The sequence below is a fragment of the Dermochelys coriacea genome, chromosome 11 (assembly GCF_009764565.3).
Source record: "Dermochelys coriacea isolate rDerCor1 chromosome 11, rDerCor1.pri.v4, whole genome shotgun sequence".
NCBI lineage: Eukaryota > Metazoa > Chordata > Testudines > Dermochelyidae > Dermochelys > Dermochelys coriacea.
In genome coordinates, this window is record NC_050078.2 from 74,705,525 (window position 1) to 74,732,153 (window position 26,629).

The window sequence follows — 26,629 nt, forward strand, 5'->3', positions numbered from 1 at the left end:
AGCCTGTCTCACTTTATCCCTACATGTTCTGACCTCAATAAGGTAGCTTTCCTTGCTGGTCCCTCCCATCTTCCACTCCCTGTATGCTTTCTGCTTCTTCTTAATCACCTCTCTAAAATGCTTGCTCATCCAGCTTGATCTACAACTCCTTCCTATGAATTTTTTCCCCTTTCTTGGGATACAGGCTTCCGATAGCTTCTGCAGCTTTGACTTAAAGTAATCCCAGGCCTCCTCTACCTTTAGATCCATAAGTTCTTCAGTCCAATCCACTTCCCTAACTAATTTCCTTAATTTTTGAAAGTCCGCCCTTTTGAAATAAAAAACCCTAGTTGCAGATTTATTTTTGTTAATCTTTCCGTTCAGTTTGAACTGAATTAACTCATGATCACTTAAACCAAGATTATCCCCTACAACCATTTCTTCTGAGGTCCTCACTACTCACCAAAACTAAATCTAAAATGGCATCCCCTCTACTCAGTTCAGCAACTACTTGATGAAGGAATCCATCAGCTATCACATCTAGGAAAATCTGAGCCCTATTATTATTACTAGCACTCGTCCTCCAGTCTATATATGGGAAGTTAGTCTCCCATGATCACGCAGTTTCTATTAGTATTTACTTTATTAAAAACATTAAAAAGGGCTCTATCCATATCCAAATTAGATCCCGGAGGTCTATAGCACACCCCAAGCACTATTGTAGGAGAGGCTCTACTAGTTATCTTCCCCAATGTAATTTTTGCCCAGACGGACTCTTATTCATTGCATCACTTCTTATTTCTTTACATTCTACCTCATCATTGATATACAATGCTACTCCACCACGTTTACCTTTTTTTTTTCTGTCTTTCCTAAACAGCACATACGCAGTCATGACTACTATTCTACCATGTTTCTGTTACCCTATAATATCTGGTTTCACTTCCTGCACCAGTAGCTCTAGTTCCTCCATTTTGTTACCTAGGCTCCTCGCATTGATGTACAAACATCTTAATTTTTGCTGTTTGGCCTCGCTCACATTTTGTACCTGTTAGGGACGGTCATTCTACAGCCAGTATAACCTATTAGACTGGTATCCACACTACCCTCGCTCCTTATATACTTTCTCTTACCCACGGCTGTATCCTTTCTTTCTTAATCTTCTTCCCTCTCGATGCTAAGATCTGGCGTGGAGATTACCTGGACATCTCCCAACCATCTCCCCCAAATTCCTAGTTTAAAGCTCTCTTAATCAGTTGTGCCAGCCTCCATCCTAGAAGTCTATTTCCTTCCCTACTCAGATGAAGTCCATCCCGAGAGAACTGTCCTCTGTCCGTGAATGCATCCCAGTGGCCATACATCCCAAAGCCCTCCTTATAGCACCACTGCCTAAGCCATTTGTTGACAGTCATAATCTTGCCACACCTTTGTTGCCCTTCTCTAGGAACAGGCAGGATTCCGCTAAAGATCACCTGAGCCTCGATTTCCTTAAACGTTTTCCCCAGCCTAGCATAGTCTCCCTTAATACTTTCCAGCAAGAATCTAGCCGTATCATTTGTTCCCACAGGGAGGATAATTAGGGGATTCTTTCCCGCTCCCTTTAGGATCCTTTTCAACCTCAGGTCTACATCCCGTATCTTAGCACCTGGAAGAAAGCACACCCTTCTGTTCTCTGGATCAGCTCTAGTTACAGACCTGTCTATTCTTCTCAATAAAGAGTCCCCGATCTCATAGACCTGCCTTTTCCTGGTGACGGTGCTATTCTCCAGTCTCTCTCCCCTGTTCCCTCTGGCTGCAAGTTCTTTCCATTCCTATTTTCCCGTATAATCTTCTTCAATCCATCCTATATCCTCCTGGGACTCATATTTGGTGTAGTCTCCCTTGACTCTTCCCCTTTTCCTGTAGGACTAGCCTCTCTTCTCTTCTTCCTTGCCCTTCCACCTTCAGCGACTACCTGCTAAGCCCCTTCTTCATTTTCCAACTCTGCAAACCTGTTCCTAAGCTCTCTTTCTCCTTCACTAGCCTGGCTTTTCCTCTGACTGGTTCTTTTAGTCACAATCTTCCACTGACCACTTTCCTCACCCAGTCTCCCCTCAAAATTCCCCAGCCCTGCTTCCATCTGTAAGTCTGAGCTTTTCCCTTTAGATATCTGCTGTCTTTGCTCCATCATCTGCTCAAACCCCTTCCTAAACTCAACCAGACTTTCCACCTGCATCTCCAAACCTCAGATCTTTTCCTCCATCAACTCTATCAGATGGCATTTCATGCAGAAAAAACTCTTACCAGGTCCCCTCTCCAGGATCATGTACATACCACAGCTTCCACATCCAGTCAGCCTCATTGTGTCTTCCACTACAGAAGTCACTCCCACAGCTGCCTCCGTATCTGTCATCACCTTCCCACCTAAATCCTGTTAATCTGGGAAACACAAGCCACACCAGAAGACCACCCCCCACAGCAAAACCAAACCCCAAACAAGCACCACAATACAAACTCCCACTCAAACTCCCCTGTTTACAGCTCTGTTTGCTAGCGCCTGTGCCGCTGCCTGCCTGGCTGGCTACCTTTATAGGACCCCTAGTCAGAGAAGCCCTGCCCCCTAATCAGGGCTCAGCTTCTCTCCCAGCACAAAGCCCCTACAAGCCTCTCTCTAGATATAGATCCACACACACACACACACACACACACACACACACACCCCAAAATACAAAACCAAGTGCAGATACCTTCTCCTCCAACAGAACTCCCACTCAAACTCCTGTTTACAGCTGTTTGTTAGCGCCTGTGCAGCTGTCTGTGACGTGACATGCCCTGTAGTTTAAGCTTGTCTTCATGTAATAAACAGCTTCTTTTAGAAACCAACGTATTTAGTGATTATTTTGTAACATGTTGCTATGTTAGTGGAAAAGACTATATTTAAATCTTTCCTTCCTTCCTGTGGGTATTTGACCAGCTGTTTAAGCAAACAGGTTAGACTGGACCTCATTATCATGTATTTACCCCTCAATGTTACTTTCAGCATTATAAATTGACTTGTAACACTGTTGTCAATATGCTACCCAACATACTGAAACATAATTTCTGAGCTATGGCTAGTAAGTCTGACTTCCACTCTTGTAGCAAACTGGGCTTTATAACCTATGTTTTCTTAACTTTTTTTTAAAAGGTTCTACTCATTTTTCTTCTGTAATGGAAGTGGAATAATGAGTATTTAATCATCTTGTATCAAATGAAAAGTCTTGGGTGCTTTGACTTGATCCTTCCTTGTGGCTTCTTAGTTCCAGTAAGACTTGTTGTAGCATGTTGAGAATAGGTTTCAACAGGTTTGGTTGCAAATACTTGGTCGCAAGAGAATGTGTTGCTGGTGAGAACTTTAGTGAACTTTGTTCCTGTGACGAAAAAGGGGTGTGTTGGGGTGTGTGTGCGTAGATATATGAAAAGAAAGCTTTAGATCTATATTAGTTGCTCATTAATTGCAAACTTAAATTAGAAATGAAAGGATATTTGGAAATAGCACTTTCTTTATTTCCTCTCCAGCAAATCTTTTTATTTGGGATGGTGACATTTCTTCCACACTTTTAGATAGCCATGAAATGCAGAATCTTCAAGTCTGGACTTGGAAAGAAAAAGTGAAAGAAACTGTTCAGATATATTACTTGAAAATAATACATCTGTAATTCTACATATCTATCCTGCTAACAATCTATTGACTATTTCTTTTACTAAAGGCTGTTAGCCAGCATTATAAGAGTGGTTGATTTGAACTCTACTTTTTAGGTAAACAAGAATATATAATAGCTTCCCCCCCCCCCCCTTATGTGGGGGCTATTTATCTTATTGTCCTCTGTAGTTTTCATCACTGTAATGCAGCAGTTCTCAAACTTAATTGCACCACGACCCCCTTTTTCCAACAAAATTAGTACGTGACCCCAGGGAGCAGGGGCAGAGCCTTATCCCAAGCCCGGCCGGCCTTGGTAGGGTAGAGGGGGCCAGAGCCCGAGTCCTGCCGCTCTGTGTGGGGGTGGAGCTTGGGCTTCAGCCCTGGGTCCCAGCAAATCTAATGCTGGCCCTCGTGACCCTGTTAAAATGGGGTCATGACCTACTTTCGCATCCCAACCACAGTTAGACACTACAGCAGGAGTTCTCAAAGTCAGGGGTTGCAAACTTTTTGGCCCAGGGGCCACAACGGGGTTGCGAAACTGTATGGCGGGCCTGGTGGGGAAGGCTGTGCCTCCCCAAATAGCCTGGCCCCTGCCCCCTCTCTGTCCCCTCTCACTTCCTTCCTTCACCCTGCCTGCCCCCTCCTGAGACCCCCTTCCCCAACCACCCCCGGGACCCCACCCCCTCTCCAAGCCCCCCTGCTCTCTGTCCCCTGATTGCCCTGACCCCTATCCACCCCCCCGCCCTCTGACAGGCACCCAGGACTCCTACGCCTGTCCAACTGCCTCCTACTCCCTGTCTCCTGACTGCCCCTGGGGACGCCCAGCTCCTTATCCAACCCCCCTGCTCTCCACCCCCTTACCATGCTGCTCAGAGCAGAAGGAGCTCGCAGCCCCCCTACCTGGCTGGAGCCAGCCACACGGCCCGGCAGGAGCAGCGGGCCAGAGTGCTGGTGGCACAGTGAGCTGTGGGGAAGGAGGACAATGGGGGTGGGGCCGGGGGCTAGCCTCCAGGGCCGGGAGCTCCAGGGCCAGGCTGGACGGTCCTGCAGACCGTAGTTTGCCTACCTCTGGTCTAAGTGCTACCTAGATAAATTAAATCTGCATGGCAATATTCTCAGTGGACTTCAAGGAGACTACTTGTTTTATGGTTATGTCTTCCCTATCATTCCTTAATCCCACTTCTGAAACATGTTTTAAAATACACATGTTTAGTATATCAGAGCCCATTGTTTAACTGTCTGGCCCTCCAGATGATTTATCCCCCTCCCCCGCTCCCAAGAAAAAAATCCTGGAACCTTAATTTTTAATGTTTGGTACCTTAATCAGCATAGATTGTTTTAGGGGACATATTAACCATAAAGAGTCTTTTTAAAAGAAACACTTTAAGTTAATCACTCAACTGATTTGTATGTGTCTTAAATTCATTTTATTGTAAAAAATGAATATTTTCATGTTCAATGAAGCGTTTTGTTTATGAAATGTTCTCTTGCTAATTTTTGTAACATTTGCATTCATGTTGCTTCTTAAAAGCTACTTTTGAAGAGATGCAAATTTTAAGATCTGAAATACTCAATGCTTGATTAAGAATATTGAATTTTAAGAATGAGTTGCATATACAAAAGTTCTGCAGAAAGATCTTTTTTTAAAAAAAAAAGTGAGAGCAGTTTCATATGCAGAGCAGAAAGCTTCATAATTGCAGGGCACTGGCAAAACAAGTTAGTCACACATTGTGATCCGCTAGATTAATAAAGTACTTTCTTATGACGTTATCTGACAGGCGTAAGAAGCCACTCTACTTTTATTCCATAGTTCAATGAGACATGGAAAACTGTTTCATGCAGTTTACATACAAACATTTTTCTTGTTTAAACAGTTAGTTATTTTCTCTGAAGCATTTTGTGCCATAAATTTTTAAATATTTTAATGCTGTTTTTTTAAAGGCTAAGAAGTTTGTTAAAGATGCATCTCAAAATAAGTTTTTTAAATGAGTGACCTATTTTCGGGCAATAAAGAACCTTTTGAAAAAGTTGTATTGGGGCGGCGAAAATGTTCTGTCAATAAACAGAAAAAAAAAATAGTCTTAAACTCTAAGCACAGTGTGTCCAAGTATCGTCATCCTTTTTGAACTGTGCTTCAGAAGAGTATATTTCTTTTCTTCTTTTCCTTCCTGGGCACCTGACATTCCATGATCCATTACAATTGGATTATTCTTTCTCATCTTCCAACTATGGAAGCTCCTCAGTTTTTAAGTTCTCTCTAGGTTTACAATGTAGTGCTAGCAAGTGGAGCTGTTCAGAGAATTTACTGCCTCTAAGTCAGGGCTTGTCTTCACTACCAGGGTAAATTGACTTAAATTACACTACTCCAGCTACAGGAATAACGTAGCTGGAGTCAACGTAGCTTAGGTTAACTTGTCGCAGAGGTGGAGTACTGGGGTCGACGAGAGCGCTTTGTCGTCTATTTTTAGCGGGTCTTTACTAGATGTGTTAAAACGGCCCCTGCTGATTGCAGCAGCGTCTATCTCCCCGTAGTGAAGACCAGCCCTCAGTGTCTCATCTTGATGGGAAGAAAGAAGAGGTTCCTCTAGGCAAGAGTTTCTCAATCCTTGGGTCAGGACCCAAAATTGGTTGCCAGGATGTTTCAACGGGTCATATGACAGCTCCTGTCCCAAAGGGCTGGCTGGCTTGCCTCCCTGCTCCAGGCACTGCAACCTTTGGAAGCCCATCACCACTCAGTTTTGGCCCAGCTGTCATGATGATGGGAGTCCAGGTAGGCCAAATGTGAGTGAATGGGACTGCAATGTCATGAGCCAGATCACAACTCCACTCTCACAAATTTGGCCCATTCAGGGGGGCGAGGCCAAACCTGAGCAGCACTGCAACCTTGGAGGTTGCAATCCCTGGAGCAGAGAGCTAAGCCCAGCCAGCCTTACAGCACAGGTGCTGCAGGAGCTGCCTCTGTGGGGTGATGCCAGGCAGTATCCAATCAAAACCACCTCAGGGCTTCCACCCCTAGACAAATTACTGTGTCACTACAGGTCATAAACATTTACAAATGGGTCCAGAGCCTGATGGGACGATGTCTTCCACCTTTCCCGGGACACCTAATAGCCCTGGAAACTGGGGGGAACCACTGTGGGTTCCAAAAGGGCCACACTGACCTCCTGAGCATGAACTTGATGGTACTCCTGTGCCTGGGTCCATGGATGGTAGAAATGCCTGGAGGAGTAGCAAGAACGACTCCTCGGACGGGAGGAGTAAGACCCATCCCCCAACTCGGAAGATGACAAGTCAGTCCTTGTTGCACGAAGCACAGGGCTTGAAGCCGGCCAAAAGAGGCATGCCTTGGCACCAGCGAACAGACAAGAAAACCTCCACAACAACACAAAATTATAGATCTCTCATGCTAGTCAGGAGAGTGTGGATCCATCTGGGCTATGAGATCCCTGGCTACCTTGAAGGTCTCTAGGATGGAGGGAAGGTCTAAATTCTCCACTTGACCCTGTTCCACTGGCACTGGACTCAACAGACCTCTCTGTGGGCCTGGACTTGACTGTGCCGGCTGTGGTACAGGCGAGGAGGAGTGTCCCGACACAAGTTGCACTCCCTTGGCAAACTCACGCTCAAGCGCGGCAGCACCCCATCAGTCTTCCTGTGTTTCTTTGGTGTGGGACCGGTGACTGAGAGCGATGCTGAGACTCTGCCCATGAGGCAGTTTTTTCGGTGCCGGGGAGAGTCAGTGCCGAGGGTCTCTGATCCCGGAGTCCTTCCTCGGCACTGCATCCGTAATAGAAGACAATGCAGCAAACCAATGCTGAGGAGCCCGATGCTAGGTCCCTGGGGCTCGACTTAGACTGGCCGCAGGGCTGCCTCCGTCAGCAGCAGCTTCAGTCTGTGGTCCCTTTCCTCCTTGGGGTGGGGGCAGAATCCTCTACAGATTTTAAACCTGTCCATTTGGTGGGATTCCCCCCCAGGCATTTCAGGCAGGATGTGTGCAGATCCACCTCTTGGCATCTGGCAGACCCCACATGGTTTAAACCCCTGGGACTGGGGCATGTCCCGGCTCTGGGAGAGGAAAGGGAAAGGGGGAGAAACCAGTTAGTTTGAATCCTGGTTAACACTTATAACTAGTGTATTTTAACTATTTGCAGGTATTAAAGAAAACTACTAGGGGATCACTCGAAACGAGAAAGAAAAAACACTCCGACAGTCACTGCCAGTAAGAAGGAACTGAAGAGGTGGCGGGTCGGCAGGGCCCTATATTTAGTGCCATGAAGGCGCGACTCCAGGGGACACCTGGGCCTATCTGACAGATACTGCTAGGGGAAAAATCTTCCAAGGACTGTGCATGTGGCGCGCGCACACCTAATTGGAATCAACATGAGCAAGCACTTGAAGAACTGGAAAGTACCCAGTGGTAAAGCCAATCTTTACAAACTGGACGGAAACAAACAAGAAAACTGAACCAAGAGAAAACATAGCTAGATTTTTTTTTTTTCCTTCTTCCTTTACCCACTGTATGGAGGGTTTTAGTGAAGGAAAGCCAAGAGAGAGACTATGAATCTTTTTGTCCAAAAGCTTCATCCGATAAAGACAAACATCTATTTTAAAGTGATGGTTAAGAGAACACATTGAAGACTAGGTTGTCATACAACAAAATTACTTTTTGGGCTTGGGAGGGGAAACACATTGTGCTGTTCTGCACAGGAAACAGCCACAGGCCTGAGGGAGAAAGCCTTGAAAGAAAGGTGATCGTTTATGGACAGTTTGTAGGCTTGATAAACTACTGAGTTTATCCATTTGAAAATGGTAGATATGAATGCCTTGCAGCCCTTCTTAGGTCACCAATACAATCCTGAAATTACACCCAATTTACTTCAAGGATTTGTTTTGCATAAACTGAATATAAATGACTTGACCATATCTAAGGAGTGTAACTCATTCTCCTAGTTGTGGAAGAGCTTGGCACAGAAGGAACCCATTTTCTTTCAAAACACTTGTTGGGGATGAAATGCTGATAGCAGGCCTGCGAATCATCTCATCTGGGGGAAAAACTGCACATAAGGATTCCAGATAAATAAGATCCCCAAACTTACTAACTCTCCAGGCCAATGCAATGGCTAACAAGAAAAACATTTAATAGAAAGTATTGGGAAGGCTTTGCCACATTGACACAAGACTTCAGGTAATTCCTGAACCTTTTCTTTAGACAATCTACTAATCTGACAGCGTTTCTGTAAAGACACATTTTAAGGAATTGGGAAGTGAGGATGTTGTGAGAACCAAACTAAAACAAAAAGGACCAGAAATGAAAGTAATAGTTCCAAACACTGAGCCTTGGGCTTGGAAGAAGCTCCATTTTACCCCTGATTGTAAGCCAAATTGGATTTTTACCTTCAAGAGCACCGTGAAGATCAAGTTATTTGAACCCCTTAAAGAGCTCAGGTTTGTGGACTGTTTCTAGATGTGGGTGGGAAGTCCATGAGCTCCCCTGAATATTCATGCTGTAGAAAGTAAAAACCACTCAGGTTGCAGTGGAACAACCTCAGGTACTGTAGGTCTGAGACTCCTGAAGTAGAAGTTGCCCCAGTACAGGAAGTTCAAGAATGCTGAACTTACCACATGTATCTGAGAGACTGTGGATGCCGGATCACTAGTTTCTGCTGAAATCCAAAGTAATCACAAAACTAATAATCAGTCCAGAACCCCTTTCTCTATATAAGACTCTGCCTACTGATTTTGTTGTCATCTATTACACTGCCAAACCACATAAGCAGTTTTACATGGGAGTTGTAACGGGCATGAAGTTCAGTTTGTGAGCCTTGAACTGCCATCCTTGGCTTTAGATAACGTTTATTTTTTCAAAGAGAAGGAGTACTTGTGGCACCTTAGAGACTAACAAATTTGATTTGAGCATAAGCTTTCATGAGCTACAGCTCGCTTCAACAGATCAAGTGATGAAGTGAGCTGTAGCTCACAAAAGCTTATGCTCAAATAAATGTTAGTCTCTAAGGTGCCACAAGTACTCCTTTTCTTTTTGCAGATACAGACTAACACGGCTGCTACTCTGAAACCTTTATTTCTTCCTATCAGATAAAAATCTGAGGCTGTTCCGTGACAACTGCAGAAACCTTCGGAGCAGAGTGCGTCACTTACTTTTTGGCCATGTACTTTGTTGCATTGTTTTTGATTCCAGGTGATACCTTCACTTCAAATGAACTACTTTGTGAAGACTTTGATGCCACTTCCAACTTTTTAATTAATAATGCAGGATAAATGCAACTGCTTTTTCTACACACAGTTGTTTTGGAGAATAAGCTAGTAAGAGTGTGGGTTTTAATTAGAAGAGAACAAAGTTTTCCTGTTTCTTTTTATGGAAGACCAGAGGGATAATTCTTACCCCCGTAACAATGGTTTCAGCACTTTTGATCCACTCTGAGTCTCCCTAATCAAGTGATCTATCTTCAGATAGAACATTTTTTTTAGAACTTGCTAGTTTTCAGATATGGCTTTGCTAAGGAGGTATTAAAAATGAAACTTGCAAAGGATATTTTAAAAATTGCTTACTCTTTTGTTTGTTGCTGATTTATGTTGTATAAAAGATACTGCATTTCATTTCTAGTTACGAAGGAATTGGATTTTGTTTAAACATTGTAAACTTTTAAATAAAACATGTTGGGTATTAAGAAACAGGAGTTATTTCTTTTGAATCTTTTCAAATCCCAATTTAAGATTTCTGTTAGGGCTGTAAGTGTTGTGACGGGGCAAGGCCAGATGGCTATAGAAAAGTAGTGGGAGATAGATATGTTAGCTCCAGGCTAAACAAATCCCTGGTACCAGGTTAAGTGAAATGGAAGCTGCTCCAGGTCAATTAAGACACCTGGGGCCAATTAAGAACTTTCCAGAAGGCAGGGAGAATGCTATGTTGATTGGGACACCTGAAGCCAATCAGGGGCTGGCTGAAACTAGTTCAAAGCCTCCCAGTCAGTCAGGTGGGTGTGCATGTCAGGAGCTGTGGGAAGAAGTTGCACGGTTGGAGAGGCTGAGTAGTACACACCGTATCAGGCACAAGGAAGGAGGCCCTGAGGTAAGGGTGAAGTGGAGCTTGAGGAAGTGAGGGCTGCTGTGGGGGAAGTAGCCTAGGGAATTGTACATGTTTATGTTTCTAAAAGGTCAGCTACCATAGCTGATACTATTAGGGTCCCTGGGCTGGAGCCTGGAGTAGAGGGTGGGCCCGGGCTTCCCCCCCACCTTTGCCCCCTGATTAATCCCTGAGAGACAACAGAGACTGTGCAAGGAAGGATAACTTCTCCACCTCCCTCGCTGGCTTATGATGAAAATTGCTCAGACTGTGACCCTCATCTCTAGAGAAAGAAGGGTTACATGGAGGGTCACAGTGAGCCTCTGAGGCTAGCGAAATCCGCCAGGAAACGCGGGACCCATGGAGGCAAGGACAGAGCTTTGTCAGTGTTTATGCAGCTTTTTTGTTGAAAGCAAATGTACACAATTCATTAAAGATTGAAGAGTTCAAAAATTTATTTGACAATCAATCAAATGTTAGGTCACTGCCACCTGTTACTCCAAGACGATATGTCAGTCTCCTTGTTGCTGTGGTATCTAAAGTGAGCGAACACATTCTTATCCCTTCTCAGATAAAGGAATATTATCTTCCATCTGGAAACAAGATCCTAGATATCATTCCCTCTCTGGAGAGACAAGTTGGTTGGCATTCAATTTTTATTCTCTCCAGCAGATGGAAGGTCTGTTTGATTTCGTAGCTTCTTGGCACGTTTTATTGTGGTGGCTCAACAGCGGGTAGTGTTGGTGCAGTACAGTCAGAGGTATATGGCTTAAAGTTGCCTTCTCTCCTATGTAGCTTCAACCCATTCAGAAGGAAAGGATTGTTCTAGATAGTTTTCTCAAGTGAGTATTCATTCACCTTGTTCCTCAGTTGTTTCTGCCTCTTTTTGGTGGTGCAGCTGTTACAAGCTATGGCTGAAAATCCTCATACAAAAGGAGGCAAAAAGTGACCAACTTTTGCAGGCCCAGTTTGTATTTCCACACTTCTTATTTTGTCACTTATAACGTGAGACAGGGTGACTAGAACTGAACACTGTATTTGTGATTGGATATAGCATTGATTTTTATTGACTGACAGTACAATACTGAGTATTTTCTAATAATTGTTAATACAGCATAGCATTTTATTTCCTTTATGAGAAAATGTATACCTAACAGTTAGTGATAACATTATCATTTCCAGCTGCTCATTGGATATAACTTACCAAAGAAATCAGAGCCACTTTCTACTGGCCTCCTTCTTGACTCTCAACATTACTGTTCATCTGTATGCTTTGTACTTGCTTTTATTGTTAGTTCTGTGTTCCTTCTTCCACATGGCTTTCATCATATAAGAACTCGTCTTACGTTCTCTAGCAGTTAAACAATTCAAGAGCCTCCAAGTGGCTGCCTGAAGAGAATTCTTCCTCCTCTGGGTAATTCCTGGCATGTAGCATGAAATAGCTTGCGTCAATAAATTGTCATAAACCTTTGCTTATTGGTATCAAACATAAACAGTAAAGCCAGACTCCACCATGCCTGAAAGTAGACCAGAGGTTGCTAGCTCTACAGCTGCAGAATAGCTAAATATGAACGAATACTGCTCTGTGTGGTGTGGTTTTAAAGCTGTCATTTTTTTAGGTTACAAGTTACTTCTCAGTGGTAATTAAGTTTTGGAATTTGTGGATTAGGTTTTTTTATACAGGATACTGTTGCAAATACTTCCAAAATGAGAGTGGGCATTTTTAAATAGAAATTTGTCTTATTTAATAGGGTAAATTATGTAAATTTTTAGAATTTATCACCATACCAAATGCCTTTAGTAACCATACTTCATTCTATTTGAATTAAGTTGTGTGGGTTTTTTTTGGCTATGAAAGATGTATTGAGTGTAATCACCTTCTGGCTGGCTGGCTCTCTTAAGTTTTGCTTATTTCTCTACAGAGCAGTTTTCAAGTCTTATCTTCTGAACTCTTGCTATTCCAGTGCATATGAGTAGCTCCATGTGCTAATGACTAAGGGGGATTTTATGTTACAAAAGTACATAGTAATTGACAAAATCATTTCACTTGTGAGTCAGCAGAGATCTGATCTCCAGTCTGAAATGGTGCTTCCTTACTGCAGTTCATGTTTTACGCTTTTCTGCATCTTTGGTTAGAGCACTGGACTAGCCTCTGGAGACCTGGATTCGTTTCCTAGCTCAGAAACAAACCTTCCTGTGTGACTCTGGGCAAGTCACTTTGATGTACGCTGTGCCTCAGGTTCACCATCTTTAACATGGGAATAATACTTCTTTGTCATGGATCCTGTGCTGTAAAATCCCATTAATTCCTGTGAGATGTTCAGATGGTCTTGTGCTGTGGGCTATACAAATACCTAGATACATTCTTTATAATATGTCTTCATAACAACCATCTAAAATGAGTGAGTGAAATTATCTACTTGACCATTTCCTATAACAATCATAATCATACGCTCTAGACACTGCATGTTGCAGGAAATGGAAGGCAGGAAATTTGTCAGGTAGCTTAAACTAGTTACCAGCTTTCAAAGATACAATTGAGTTTTATCCCTGCATGGAAAATAATATCCATATCTACCACAGAAATCAATTAAGAAAACTCTTAACTTGAAAAATGTAAGAAAAAAGAACAGCAATTTGGATTTGTTGGCAGGATAACAGCACCCTGAGTTCATACATGGACATCTATTGAAAGACTGAGTTGCAAGTCTAAGTTCAGTCAAACAATAAAAATATAGCATTGATTCTAATTTCCGCTATGAATATTCACTGAGGCCTATTTAGTTAGAGTATGAGCACCTGCTATAACTGGTCAGTAAAGTGAAAATATAAGCAACACACAAACTTGAGTTTTAAACTTGCATTCAGGCTTGTTTTTGGAAAGTTGGTGTGTTTAAGTTGCCTTCTGAAAAGACTTCTGAAGAGGCACTATGTAGAATGTTGATCTTGGTCACCCCCATGTGTATGTATGCTACTATATATAATTCAGAAGTCATTTCCAAGGCAGGGTAAAATAGTCGCAGTACGCAGTATGTGAAGTGCAGTGGAGTCCTTCAGGGTGTTTAAGTATGTATACGTTTTTTGTTGTTAAACAGTTGTATTTTGTCCAAGGGGCATGCTTGTTAAAGTCACCATATGTGCCTTTAGTGGTAGTTTCATAGAATGACTTGAGAGACTTACAGTAGCTTTAATACAGTTTTGTTCATTTTAGTTTGCCGCAGAGGAGAAAAGGTCCCGCACAAGTCCAGAAAGTTAGTCAGGCTCTTACTGATTTATAGCATTGATCATTGCAGACACAGCAGTACAGTGAAATATCCCTAGTGGTTCAATAGGACAAACAAGCAACAGTGAATTTTTGTTTATAGCCTGTGACCTGTCCATGACTTTTTTACTAAAAATACCTGCGACTAAAACGTAGCCTTACTTATTAGCAACACTCTCTCCTTTGGAGTGATAGTTAACGGGTTGTGTGATCCTCAACTGCCTCAGTTCCTCTTACTTAATGCTCCAGGCCTTAAGAACTGAACTCTGAAGAAGGGAAAGTGGATAGGTAGTGTAACTACATAGATGGGCAGCCAGACTGGCTTCTAGGGATCAGCATCACTGGCAAGACTTGTCAGCAATGCTCGCAGTAGTAGGCTGGGTTGCCTGTTCGTGGTTTTGTTCTTACCTGAGATCCTAATGGGTAGTTTTGAAGAACTGCTTTTCTATCCAGTGGGGTGCTCTATGGTGAGCTTCTATAGGATTCTTTCTTGTCTCTCTTCCCCTTCCGTATTTGCCTCCCCAGTTCATGTACACTAGGCAGCTAGGAAGGTTAGAGAGGAAGCCTGGGCTACACTGATAACCCCTTCTATTTGACTCACTACTTCCAAGCAGTGCTGTCAAATGATTTAAGTAGCATTTGGTAGAGATTGGGGCATGTGTAAAGGCTAGCTGGTCAAAACTCAATCTGGATAAGACTGCAATGATAGTAAGCTGGATAAGCTACTGAAAGATGTGGCAAGGGCTACATCTGCTTCTAATTAGTGGACAAACACCATTATCTGTTGCTAAAGTTTGTGGTCTGTGAGTATTGTACCCAGCCTTCTATTAGTCAGATACCAGCAGTATCACTGTCTATGAACACTTTACCCCCAACTTTTTGCCTGCCTGGGGAACACTGACCATTTATTTTGGATGTGGTCCCTGTTGACTGCTGATATCATCTCAAGATTAGACTACTGCAGTATGCTTTTTGTGAGGCTATGCTATAATATAGAAACTGAATATCATGCAAAATGCTGCAGCCCACTTAAGTGGGGCTTTTTATTAAAAGCATGTGGCATCAGAGTCCTGGGATTTGTGCTGGCTACTTATCTTCTAGATGGAGTTTTAAGGCATTCTTTGATTTGTACAGCCCAAAATCACTTGATTCTTGCTTATTTCATTGTTTCTCCCTAGATGATGATCTGCCACATCTGCAGTCAGCACTTAAGCTGGAGTTCCCTGTCCTTAGAAGAAAGGGAGCAACTGGCAGGGCATTCTTTGTAGGGTTGCCGAACCTCCAGGATTGGCTTGGAGTCTCCAGGAATTAAAGATTAATCTTTAATTAAAGATTGTCATATGATGATCTCCAGGAATACATCCAGCCAGAATTGGCACCCCTGATTCTTCTTAAATTGGCTTTCCCCAATGGTCAGAAATAGGCTAAATCTCTTGACCTTCAGTACGTGCTGCAAGGCACATCTTTTGGGGAGGGAGGAATGTAAATAGGGTTGATATTGCTGGATATGGTGGGATGTTTAACTTTGGGTTTGACATTTCGGGCAAATTTATTTTTATTTTTGCAGAAGTTGCTTGTTTCTACCGTCAGGTACGTGTATGTTTAATTAAATCAGACACCTAAATCTAAATAGGTGATTTTATATAAACATCTCCAAGTATTACTTAATATGACTTTATATTTATATATAATGTACATTGAGTAATTCACTCTTGTTTGATAAAGAAAATGAGGTTTTACTCGATTCACTGACATAATTTTGATACCATTTTATCTGAGGTGAAATGTATTGAGAAAACATAAGAACCTATATAGAATTTGGTGCAATATAAGTGTAGCTAATCTGTTCAACCTGATCTTTCTTTGCTTTTAAAAAAAAAATCTTGGGTCACAATATAAAAGGCTGTCTCTTTTTTTTCCCTTCCTGGTATTAAATGTTGGTGCACATGTGGTTTTTTTTTTTAAAGGAAAAAAGTAATTCTCTTAAACTGAAATCATAATCACCAACAGTCAGGGTGGATTTGATTTAAATCAAATTGATTTAAATCACTAGTCAGGAAGACTCGATTTAATCATGGATTTCTACATAAAAGTGCATTCTTGTTGGTTGTTAAAGCCTTAATACATATATTTCACAACCCGGAGATAGATGTAGGTTTCATTTTTAGAAGGTACATACTATGCATTTTTAAAGTGATTTATTTTGAAAACTTTTCAGATTTATTTTACAGCTATATCATAAAACAAACGATTGTTTGGTTATTTCATTTACCAAGGATAATTGAAGCAGATATTTATGAAGTCACTTGGAGGTGAACTGTCTCCAATTCAACAAGCTAATCATTAATATTTGGAGGATTTTCTTGCCATGCTGTATTAAGAGGAGAACATCACCAGACATTAAAATTGTTTTATTTAACTAAAACAACAACGTTATGTAGTCTGGATATTTTTCTTCAACAGCACACAATATTTTAACAAAACAAGCATGAGTTTTTGAATTAAACATTCAAGTTTTTAAAAATCAGATTTGTTTTGTTTAACTAAAATAGTTAAATGAAATTTTTAAAAAACAAAAAAACCAATAAATTAAATAAACTGTCAGCCAGGTCAACATGAGAAACTTAAAATATTGGCTTCTGCAGCCTACTCAGTCGTCTTCACCTTTATTTTCCTGTTTGTTCATAATCTAGAAAAGAAAAACAAGCTTTCCTTCTTTTTCAGGTCCCAAATGATTTTTCAGTTTGGAATGAATTAGTTCAAAGGAAGAAAATATTCTTTCTACACGAGCAGAAGAAGATGCTGCTGTTAAGAGAGAGTATCACTTCAACGGTCTCTGAATCAAAGAGTTTAAGCGACTTCCACCAGTTCACCAGTGTGACTTTTTTTTTTCTTTAAAACAGCATCAGCAAACATATACACCGGACCCTTGCTCGAACGTGTGTCTATATAGCGTGAATTTGCATATAACACGGTCGCGGCCATGGATCCCAAATTTACTTTAATTACAGTTCATTTTAATACGGTCCCTGCTATAATGCAGTACTGCGCATGGATTCCAAATTCCGCGTTCTAGCGAGGGTCTGGTGTATTTCCTGAAAGGTTCACCCTTAGTTCTGAAGTTTATTATAGTTGGCATTATGGAGGGATGATTGCTGGATGTCCATGTCATAGCCAGCTCTTCTTCTTCAGCAGTTAAGGTTTGACCCTGATACCGCGTATTGAGAATATTTGCAAGAAAATGAGCTGGAGATAGTGCTTGTCCCAATTGTGTGTGTGTTTGTTTTAATGCTTGTATTTTAACTCTGTCATTGCATATTTCTCTTTTTAAGATCTCACTCAGTTCCTTCCAAATTTCAACAGCTTCAGCAATAAAACAGCTATTCCCCTGCATTTTGTTCAAGGCTACAGAAGTAGGCTTCAGGGTACTCAGCATGTGTTCAACGTTTATCTTAAGCCTGTTGAGAACTTTGGCTGTGACAGTGCCATCTATTTTTTTCACAAACTGTCATCAGATTAGGCCAGCTCTTGATATAGTACTGAAAACAGTCCACTACTGAGTTCCATCCCACGTCTTGTGGGAGAGTTAGCTTGGTTCCTCCCACTTTTTCCAGAGCAGCTGCTGCAAAGTTGTTATGAAACTATTTTGCAATTTCAACATTATTAGCCTTTATTTTTGGAACACTGAAGTCTTTGGCTAGGAGGTGCATCAAATGAGCACAGCAACCCTATGTTGTTAGCTTAGGACTCTCTTCTAAATAAGTTCTTCTCATCTTGGATACATTTACAGCATTGTCTGTGACCATAGACATTTGAATTTTTTTTGTTTTTATAGCTTTTACTGCTGCTTCTTGAAAGTATTCTGCTATGTGAGCATTTCCTGATATATCTGTTGTTTCTGTAAAGAAGACATTCCCGTCTTCTGTTGTCACACAAGCACATACAACAGGATCATTATGGACATTACGCCATCCATCAAGACTCAGGTTAACAATTTTACCCTCTAGACCTTTTGCACACTGCTCAATTTCTCTTTCATACACTTTATCCAGCAGTTTGCCTGCAACATCTGCTCTGTTGGGTGGACTGTATCCTGATCTTAATGACTGAACTATGATCAAGAGTGGGTTCTCAATCGTACGGAAAGGAGAGTTTGTTGCATAAACAAACTGGGCAGTTTTTTCATCAATTATCTCTTTTTGTAATCTGCTGGTTCTTATCACAAACTTATCTATGGTTGTTTCTGGATGATGGAGATTCTTTTTTTCTTTTTGCTGCTGATCTACTGTGGCTATGTGACGTACATGTGACTAAAAACACTATCATTGGCAGATAACTTTGAAACTATAGAAAATTATGGTGATCTTTAAAGATGGATAGTCTTCAGAATCCTGTATGTTGAGGATAGATTCTCCTAAACAAAAATGCAGTTATTTAATTATTTACCATACTGATCATTTAGTACTGACACTCACTACTACCTTAAAGGTGAAATTGTAAAAGGAAGATTTGCCTATTTCAGCTGTTTGTTTTTTATCACAACTGTATCTAAAATGATAGTACCATAGAATAACAACTATATTTTTTGCTCAAACATGAGAATTCAAGAGTAGTCCAGAAGAAAGACAAGTGGTAGTTAAGAAAGAAGTATGAAATAAAAAAGTTTACCAACCTGAAGGTCCTGCATGTTCAGATGTGTTCCTTTCATCATCTTCAGCGCAGCTTCCTCCTGAGAAGGGACACCTCTCATGATGTTTCATTCGGGCAACCAGACTTTGCATTTTTATTTTTTTTCCCCCACTGTTTGCCTTTTGCATTCATGCCTGTCTTACCCACAGGTAGAGGAACTTCATTAAAATATTCCCAAACTGAGTCTCTTTTACGGCCTGCTGCCATTATAGATTTTCTCTTCTAGTGAGAGAATGGTATGTTAGATCTCAGGTCAGTGAAGGCTACACTCAGAAAGACCTCAAGACTTCTGGAATATGCTGCTCAAACAGTTTCACTTTTGTTTCTACTGCCTGTCCCTCCCTTCTCACATTTTATCTCCAGACTTCTTCTCCTTGTCCAGATCTATTCCGCCCCCAACAATGTTCTATTCATTGAACTTTTGGGAACTTTGCACTTTCAGAGAGGTAAGGGATTGACTCTGTGTACACAAATTTGCGGAAGGACAATATGGTTGAGGTCTGTCGTTTCTCACCTCTATATACTTATTTATTTAAAAACATTTTTGCTGTTAACAAGCATCTTATTTCTGGAGACACAAATCCACAGTTTGAGAACTGCAAAACTAAGCATCTCTGTTGGTATCTTATAGACTGAGCACTGAGTCCCATTGGGTAGATAGAAAGATTAACCTAAATAACCCCTGGAACCCCATTGATTAGGGACCCAATCTTATGAACTATTGGAACTCATTGACAAAACTTTTCTTAAACATTACATGAATATATTGTCTCATACTATAGAATTAGAATTTATAATCTCTATTCCATGATGCGATATCCTTGAGCTATAATGTATCTTTATCTTCAGAGGTTTTTTTCCTCAAAGAATTTTATCAAAAAAATCAGATTTAAATAAAAATCTGTTTATTTTATTTAAAAAAAAATCATTGATTTTTATCCACCCTACAGTGGAGTTGGATGAACACTAAGTATTCAGAAAATATTGTCCACTTGGACAGGATATCAGTTTTGTTTTGAAATAGAGATATAGGATGTGAAGGTTTCTAACTTTTGTTGCACATTCATTAGCTTCTTAATGTTTTTCTGTTTTTACATGTGACTAAAATTATACTTACTGTCATGACTTTTTTTTAACCACATCAGTGAATAGTTTATAAATGATTTGAATATTTGCTTATATTCACAGTGTTAAACCAATGGCTAAATTTCAGATCAGGAAAATAAACGGTTATGAATTCTTCTTCTTTCCCTTGTGCTTTCACTTCTCTTCCCCTCCCCTGTTTCCCTCATGTTTCAGAATAGCAGCCGTGTTAGTCTGTATCTGTAAAAAGAACAGGAGTACTTGTGGCACCTTAGAGACTAACAAATTTATTTGAGCATAAGGTTTCGTGGGCTACAGTCAATATCTGTAATGACCCAGCCTCTCCCAGTCTCTATTCAAACCCAAGTTAATGGTATCTAGTTTGCATATTAATTCAAGCTCAGCAGTTTCTCATTGGAGTCTGTTTTTGAAGCTTTTCTGTTGCAAAATTGCCACCCTTAAATCTTTTACTGAGTGGCTAGAGAGGTTGAAATGTTCTCCTACCAGTTTTTGAATGTTATGATTCCTGATGTCAGATTTGGGTCCATTTATTCTTTTGCGTAGAGAATGTCTGGTTTGGCCATTGTACATGGCAGAGGGGCATTGCTGGCACATGATGGCATATATCACGTTGGTAGATGTGCAGGTGAACGAGCCCCTGATGGCGTGGCTAATGTGATTAGGTCCTGTGATGGTGTCACTTGAATAAATATGTGGACAGAGTTGGTATCGGGCTTTGTTGCAAGGATAGGTTCCTGGGTTAGTGTGTGTGTTGTGTGGTGTGTGGTTGCTGGTGAGTATTTGCTTCAGGTTGGGGGGCTGTCTGTAAGCGAGGACTGGTCTGTCTCCCAAGATCTGTGAAAGTGAGGGATCATTTTCCAGGATAGGTTGTAAATCTTTGATGCGCTGGAGAGGTTTTAGTTGGGGGCTGAAGGTGACAGCTAATGGCGTTCTGTTGTTTTCTTTGTTGGGCCTGTCCTGTAGTAGGTGACTTCTGGGTACTCTTCTGGCTCTATCAATCTGTGTTTTTCACTTCAGCAGGTGAGTATTGTATTTTTAAGAATGCTTGATAGAGATCTTGTAGATGTTTGTCTCTGTCTGAGGGGTTGGAGCAAATGTATGCAAATGTATCTTAGAGCTTGGCTGTAGACAATGGATCGTGTGGTGTGTCCTGGCTGGAAGCTGGAGGCATGTAGGTAAGTATAGCGGTCAGTAGGCTTCTGGTATAGGGTGGTGGTTGTGACCATCGCTTATTAGCACAGTAGTGTCCAGGAAATGGACTGCTTTTGTGGATTGGTCTAGGCTGAGGTTGATGGTGGGATGGAAATTGTTGAAATCATGGTGGAATTCCTCAAGAGCTTCTTTTTCATGGGTCCAGAGGATAAAGATGTCCTCAATGTAGCACAGAGTAGGGTAGTAGAGTAGGGGCGTTAGGGGACGAGAGCTGAGGAAACGTTGTTCTAAGTTAGCCATAAAAATGTTGGCATACTGTGGGGCCATGTGGGTACCCATAGCAGGGCCGCTGACTTGAAGAAATATATTGTCCCCAAATGTGAAATATTTGGGGATGAGGACAAAGTCACAAACGTCAGCCACCAGGTTTGCCTGACATTATCAAGGATACTGTTGTATCCAGGTGCGCCTGTGTTAATGTGTAGCAAAAGAGGCAGAAAATGTAGTATTTCCTACCAAGAAAGAAAGTAGGATAGAGCTACAGTACGATGTGTGGGCAAGCCGAAGGAATCAAATGCTGATGTATATGTAAAAGACAGGAGGTCTGGAATGTAGTCCAACTTTGTATGGAATGTTTGTGTAGAGGGCTTCTACATCCATAGTGGCCCGGAGGGTGTAACCATCGAAAGCCCTGTAGCCCATGAAAGCTTATGCTCTAATAAATTTGTTGGCCTCTAAGGTGCCACAAGTACTCCTGTTCCTGTTTTCCTTGGTTATATTGGTTAACCTTTGTGGCGGGAGTATTGCCTTTTTTCTGGAGTATTGAAAGGGTGGGAGTAATCTGCTATGATGTTTCCCTGCCATTAAAATGAGATGGAGAGGGGAAGGGGCACTGCTGGTCTTCTCTCATTTTCTTTCTATCTTCTAGATTAAAATGATGTTGATAGAATCTGGATCTCCAGAAATTCTACAGAGACTAGTACGCTTGTTAGATGTTTTCTTGGAGGTGTCTAGGATTAAAAAAGCAATAATGTTGCAGTTTGAGGTGCACTTGCAGAACAGGTAGTACAGCACAAGCTCGGGCAATGTGTACTGCTGTCAGTCCCTCCCTTTTAAGTATCATATTAGACACACTTTTTTAGTAGTGAGGAAAAAAATTCTGCTTATTACATTTGCTTGGGCTCACGAAACACCATGGTGGTGCGCTTTCCAGGATAACAAATAATAAAACATTTAATGAGGGATCAGATTTTCATTCCAGGGTTCACATATTAATAGGCCATTCTGATATGTTGCACAGATTTTTCAAACCACTGACCTTTCCAGAATGCTCTCAGCAATGCCAGTAGAGAGAGCATGTTGGCAGCTTAAAGATGTTTTGTCTGGCATTCAAGCAGAAGTGGAAAAATTATTGCTGGTGGAAATAGACAGGATGGCTGGGGGGATTCTGAGGCTGTGGCTGTCCCAGCATAGTTTGACAGTGAATAATTGTGGCAGTCTATTCTTTTGTGTTTAAAGGTGACATTAATGTTGAAAGCTGTGTGTATCAAACACAAACTGGATACCCATTTCAGCAGCTGTGCAATCAGCCATGGTTTTTAGCCCACATGTAGCCTTTTATTGGTTGAAATGTGGTCCTGACACGACACATTTCATAAATACCATTTGAAAAGTTGCTAGACCACAGCGTAGCAGCCAAACTTGATGACTTGCTACCAGGTGCGCCTGTTGTTAATGTGTAGCAAAAGAGGCAGAAAATGTAGTATTTCCTACCAAGAAGGAAAGTAGGATAGAGCTACAGTACAATGTGTGGGCAAGCCGAAGGAATCAAATAGTGATGTATGTGTAAAAGATAGGAGGACTGGAATGCCTGTGGCTCAGAGGCAAAAAAAAGATGGCTGATTTTAAAATATTCAGATGAACAGTAGCTTCACTTAAACCTTCTCTGACCATCAATCCATGATTCATGGGGATGTAGTTCTCTTGAAAATAACAAGCACAAGTGACTAAGAGCTCTTGGAATTTTGGAGCCTAGGAAACTGCTTTTTCAAAGTTTGGCTCCATTTGGAAAGCCAGAGCAATGTAGTTCCTTTTCTCTCACACTGTTCCTAAACTGCCTTTCTTCAGAGAAAGGCAACAGGAGCATGAAATAAAAGGAATACCTCTGCACTCTTCTTGTACAGTGCAGTTCTGTTCTTCCTTGTGGTACCTTTTGCCCCATGAATTAATATGACTGTTCAGTCTCTTCTTCCAAGCGGACTAGTCTTCCCTCTCCCAGTTTATGGATCACATGCCAGTAGGGGGAGCTGTTCAAAGAAGGGCTTGACCTAAGGATGCATACCATCTTGGATGCATAAACAGGGGAATCTCAAGTAGGAGTAGAAGTTATTTAATTTCTCTATTTGGTACTGGTGCAACTGCTGCTGAATACTTTGTCCAGTTCTGATGTTTTCAGTTCAAGAAGAATAAATTGATAAATTGGAGAGGGTTCAGCGAAGAGCCATAACAATGAACAGAGAATTAGAAAGCCTGTCTTATTGTGATAAACTCAAGGACTCATGTTTAGCTTAACAAGGAAGGTTAAGGGGTGCGTACCAAGTATAGGCTCGACTTGGCTTGTTTATATGGATATAAACTACTGGAAAATAACTTCTTTCAAGGCCTTCGGATACTGAAGGCTTTTTTGGTAAAGAAGGTGACTTCTGTACTTGCAAATAAAATGGTCAGTTGAAAATAAGTTCCTTTTCCTCAGTTTTGTTGATCTAATACTTGATTTGTTGGCGTTTTGTTCCATTAGCTAGATTAAAAATCAGTCAAATGAAAGGGTGATTTCAGATGCATATGAATTTGATCACTATGGATAAGAAATGCTTAAAGGAGTCTGTCATCTCACCATGATCTCCTTGAACTCTTTATTAGACATACAAGAGAACAAAGTTGCCAACAACTTCGTTTTATTCAATCCATAAAGCTTCATAAATATCAAAAGAAGATTTCAAACTTCAAAGTTTGCTATGAGTGGTTATTTTAAAAAATATCCTGAAGTGATGTCGGCTTGATGTATGCATGATGTGTACGTTTGGTTGTGCAACATATTCATTATGTGTATAGGACATGCTTTTATTATGTCTTGCCACTCACACTACAGGAAATAAGCTTAGCCATATACATGTAGTTGAATTTTAGTAATTGTTACTGTTCCTTCTGTAATTAAGTTTTCATAGCAGTTTCCAGTCTTATCTCTATTAGCAGTTACTCATAACTACAAAATCTTCACCTGCATGGTTGAAACTTCAAAAATCTGGTCTCTGTCCAAAGGAGACTTTTGTGGGCTTAAAAGGAGGGGGAAAAAAAAAGAGCAAAATATTCATTTGTTTTTAAGTAGTGGAAAACTTTCCCCACCATAAAATACTGCATTGTTGGTCTTGTTTTGTTTTTTAAAATTCTAACACTAAAATAATTAAGGGTAGAAAGCTGAATTTTTGTATGGAAGTAAGCTTCAGTGAGAAGTGCATTTGAGTTATCCAGTGAAAATTAGTTTCCAGTTGACTAAGTTATGAGTCTGATTACACTTTGTGCATACGTAACACATTTTCAACAATTTCTTTTCTCTACATGTGTAAAATGTTCAGCTAAAGTAGCACATGCTATTAACTTAGATATTTAATGAAAAATTGAGCAGTGTGTGTCTTATGAGGCCATTCATTGCACCCATTTCTGTGAAAAATCTTCTGTGGGCATAGTTTTCCCCAAAGCAGAGGAAGCATTTGTGTGCAAGGTGCCAAAACTCCTCCACACAAACTTCTGCTCATTCAATAAAGCACACAGAGCCATAAATCCATAAGAACTCTTGGAAGGTAAATAACTTTTACATCTCCTGAGGAACTTAGGAGGGAAGGGAGGCTGATTTGTGGACTTCCTGAGAGGTTGGTGTGTCTGTCTGGCTGTCTCAGGAGTGGGTGGAGGGAGATGTGATACTCCCGTGGTGTTTAGGAAATCCCATTTAAAGTAAGTAGTTATGATGTGCAGTTAAGCACACAAGTGAGAATTCCAGAATTAAGGTTGCACATGTAACCTTAACTCTGCCCTTTCTAAGTATGGATTATGCTAGTTATTAATTTTAATGATTCTGTGCTATTTTGGACATACAATATAATGTATGTTTTTCTACATTTTCCAGTATTGATTGTGTGTGTGCGTGCGCGTGTGCAAGTTCACTCTGAAAAATACACAGTAATCTGTTCACGACATTTACAGATTAAACATAGAAAAGTAATAATGAAAACTTGGGTGTGTGTGTGTGTGTGTGTGTGTGTGTACACACATATATACAGACCCAACTTTTTCACCTGAGCTAAATTAAATTTAAGTGCCTCATCCTCTGAATTGCAGCAAAAGAAAGCTGTACTGTTAAGTCAAAAGAAAATGTATATAGAATCATAGAATCATAGAATATCAGGGTTGGAAGGGACCCCAGAAGGTCATCTAGTCCAACCCCCTGCTCAAAGCAGGACCAAGTCCCAGTTAAATCATCCCAGCTAGGGCTTTGTCAAGCCTGACCTTAAAAACCTCTAAGGAAGGAGATTCTACCACCTCCCTAGGTAACGCATTCCAGTGTTTCACCACCCTCTTAGTGAAAAAGTTTTTCCTAATATCCAATCTAAACCTCCCCCATTGCAACTTGAGACCATTACTCCTCGTTCTGTCATCTGCTACCATTGAGAACAGTCTAGAGCCATCCTCTTTGAAACCCCCTTTCAGGTAGTTGAAAGCAGCTATCAAATCCCCCCTCATTCTTCTCTTCTGCAGACTAAACAATCCCAGCTCCCTCAGCCTCTCCTCATAAGTCATGTGCTCTAGACCCCTAATCATTTTTGTTGCCCTTCGTTGTACTCTTTCCAATTTATCCACATCCTTCCTGTAGTGTGGGGCCCAAAACTGGACACAGTACTCCAGATGAGGCCTCACCAGTGTCGAATAGAGGGGAACGATCACGTCCCTCGATCTGCTCGCTATGCCCCTACTTATACAACCCAAAATGCCATTGGCCTTCTTGGCAACAAGGGCACACTGCTGACTCATATCCAGCTTCTCGTCCACTGTCACCCCTAGGTCCTTTTCCGCAGAACTGCTGCCGAGCCATTCGGTCCCTAGTCTGTAGCGGTGCATTGGATTCTTCCATCCTAAGTGCAGGACCCTGCATTTATCCTTATTGAACCTCATTAGATTTCTTTTGGCCCAATCCTCCAATTTGTCTAGGTCCTTCTGTATCCTATCCCTCCCCTCCAGCGTATCTACCACTCCTCCCAGTTTAGTATCATCCGCAAATTTGCTGAGAGTGCAATCCACACCATCCTCCAGATCATTTATGAAGATATTGAACAAAACGGGCCCCAGGACCGACCCCTGGGGCACTCCACTTGACACCGGCTGCCAACTAGACATGGAGCCATTGATCACTACCCGTTGAGCCCGACAATCTAGCCAGCTTTCTACCCACCTTATAGTGCATTCATCCAGCCCATACTTCCTTAACTTGCTGACAAGAATGCTGTGGGAGACCGTGTCAAAAGCTTTGCTAAAGTCAAGAAACAATACATCCACTGCTTTCCCTTCATCCACAGAACCAGTAATCTCATCATAAAAGGCGATTAGATTAGTCAGGCATGACCTTCCCTTGGTGAATCCATGCTGACTGTTC

The 26,629-nt window shown here is 41.3% G+C and overlaps 1 long non-coding RNA gene across 3 annotated transcripts in view; it reads left to right on the top strand.

Moving 5' to 3' along the window:
* LOC122458212 overlaps positions 1–26,629 on the top strand; it is a 109,976-nt gene that overhangs the window by 60,290 nt on the left and 23,057 nt on the right. Inside the window, exon 5 of one of the 3 annotated variants that reach the window (XR_006278129.1) lies at positions 16,708–17,224. The exons of 1 other annotated variant lie outside the window; for it this stretch is intronic. This is a non-coding gene — a long non-coding RNA (uncharacterized LOC122458212). Of the gene's footprint in view, positions 1–7,791; positions 9,610–16,707; positions 17,225–26,629 lie in introns of those variants that run through there. One more of the 3 variants, XR_006278127.1, reaches the window with a different exon arrangement.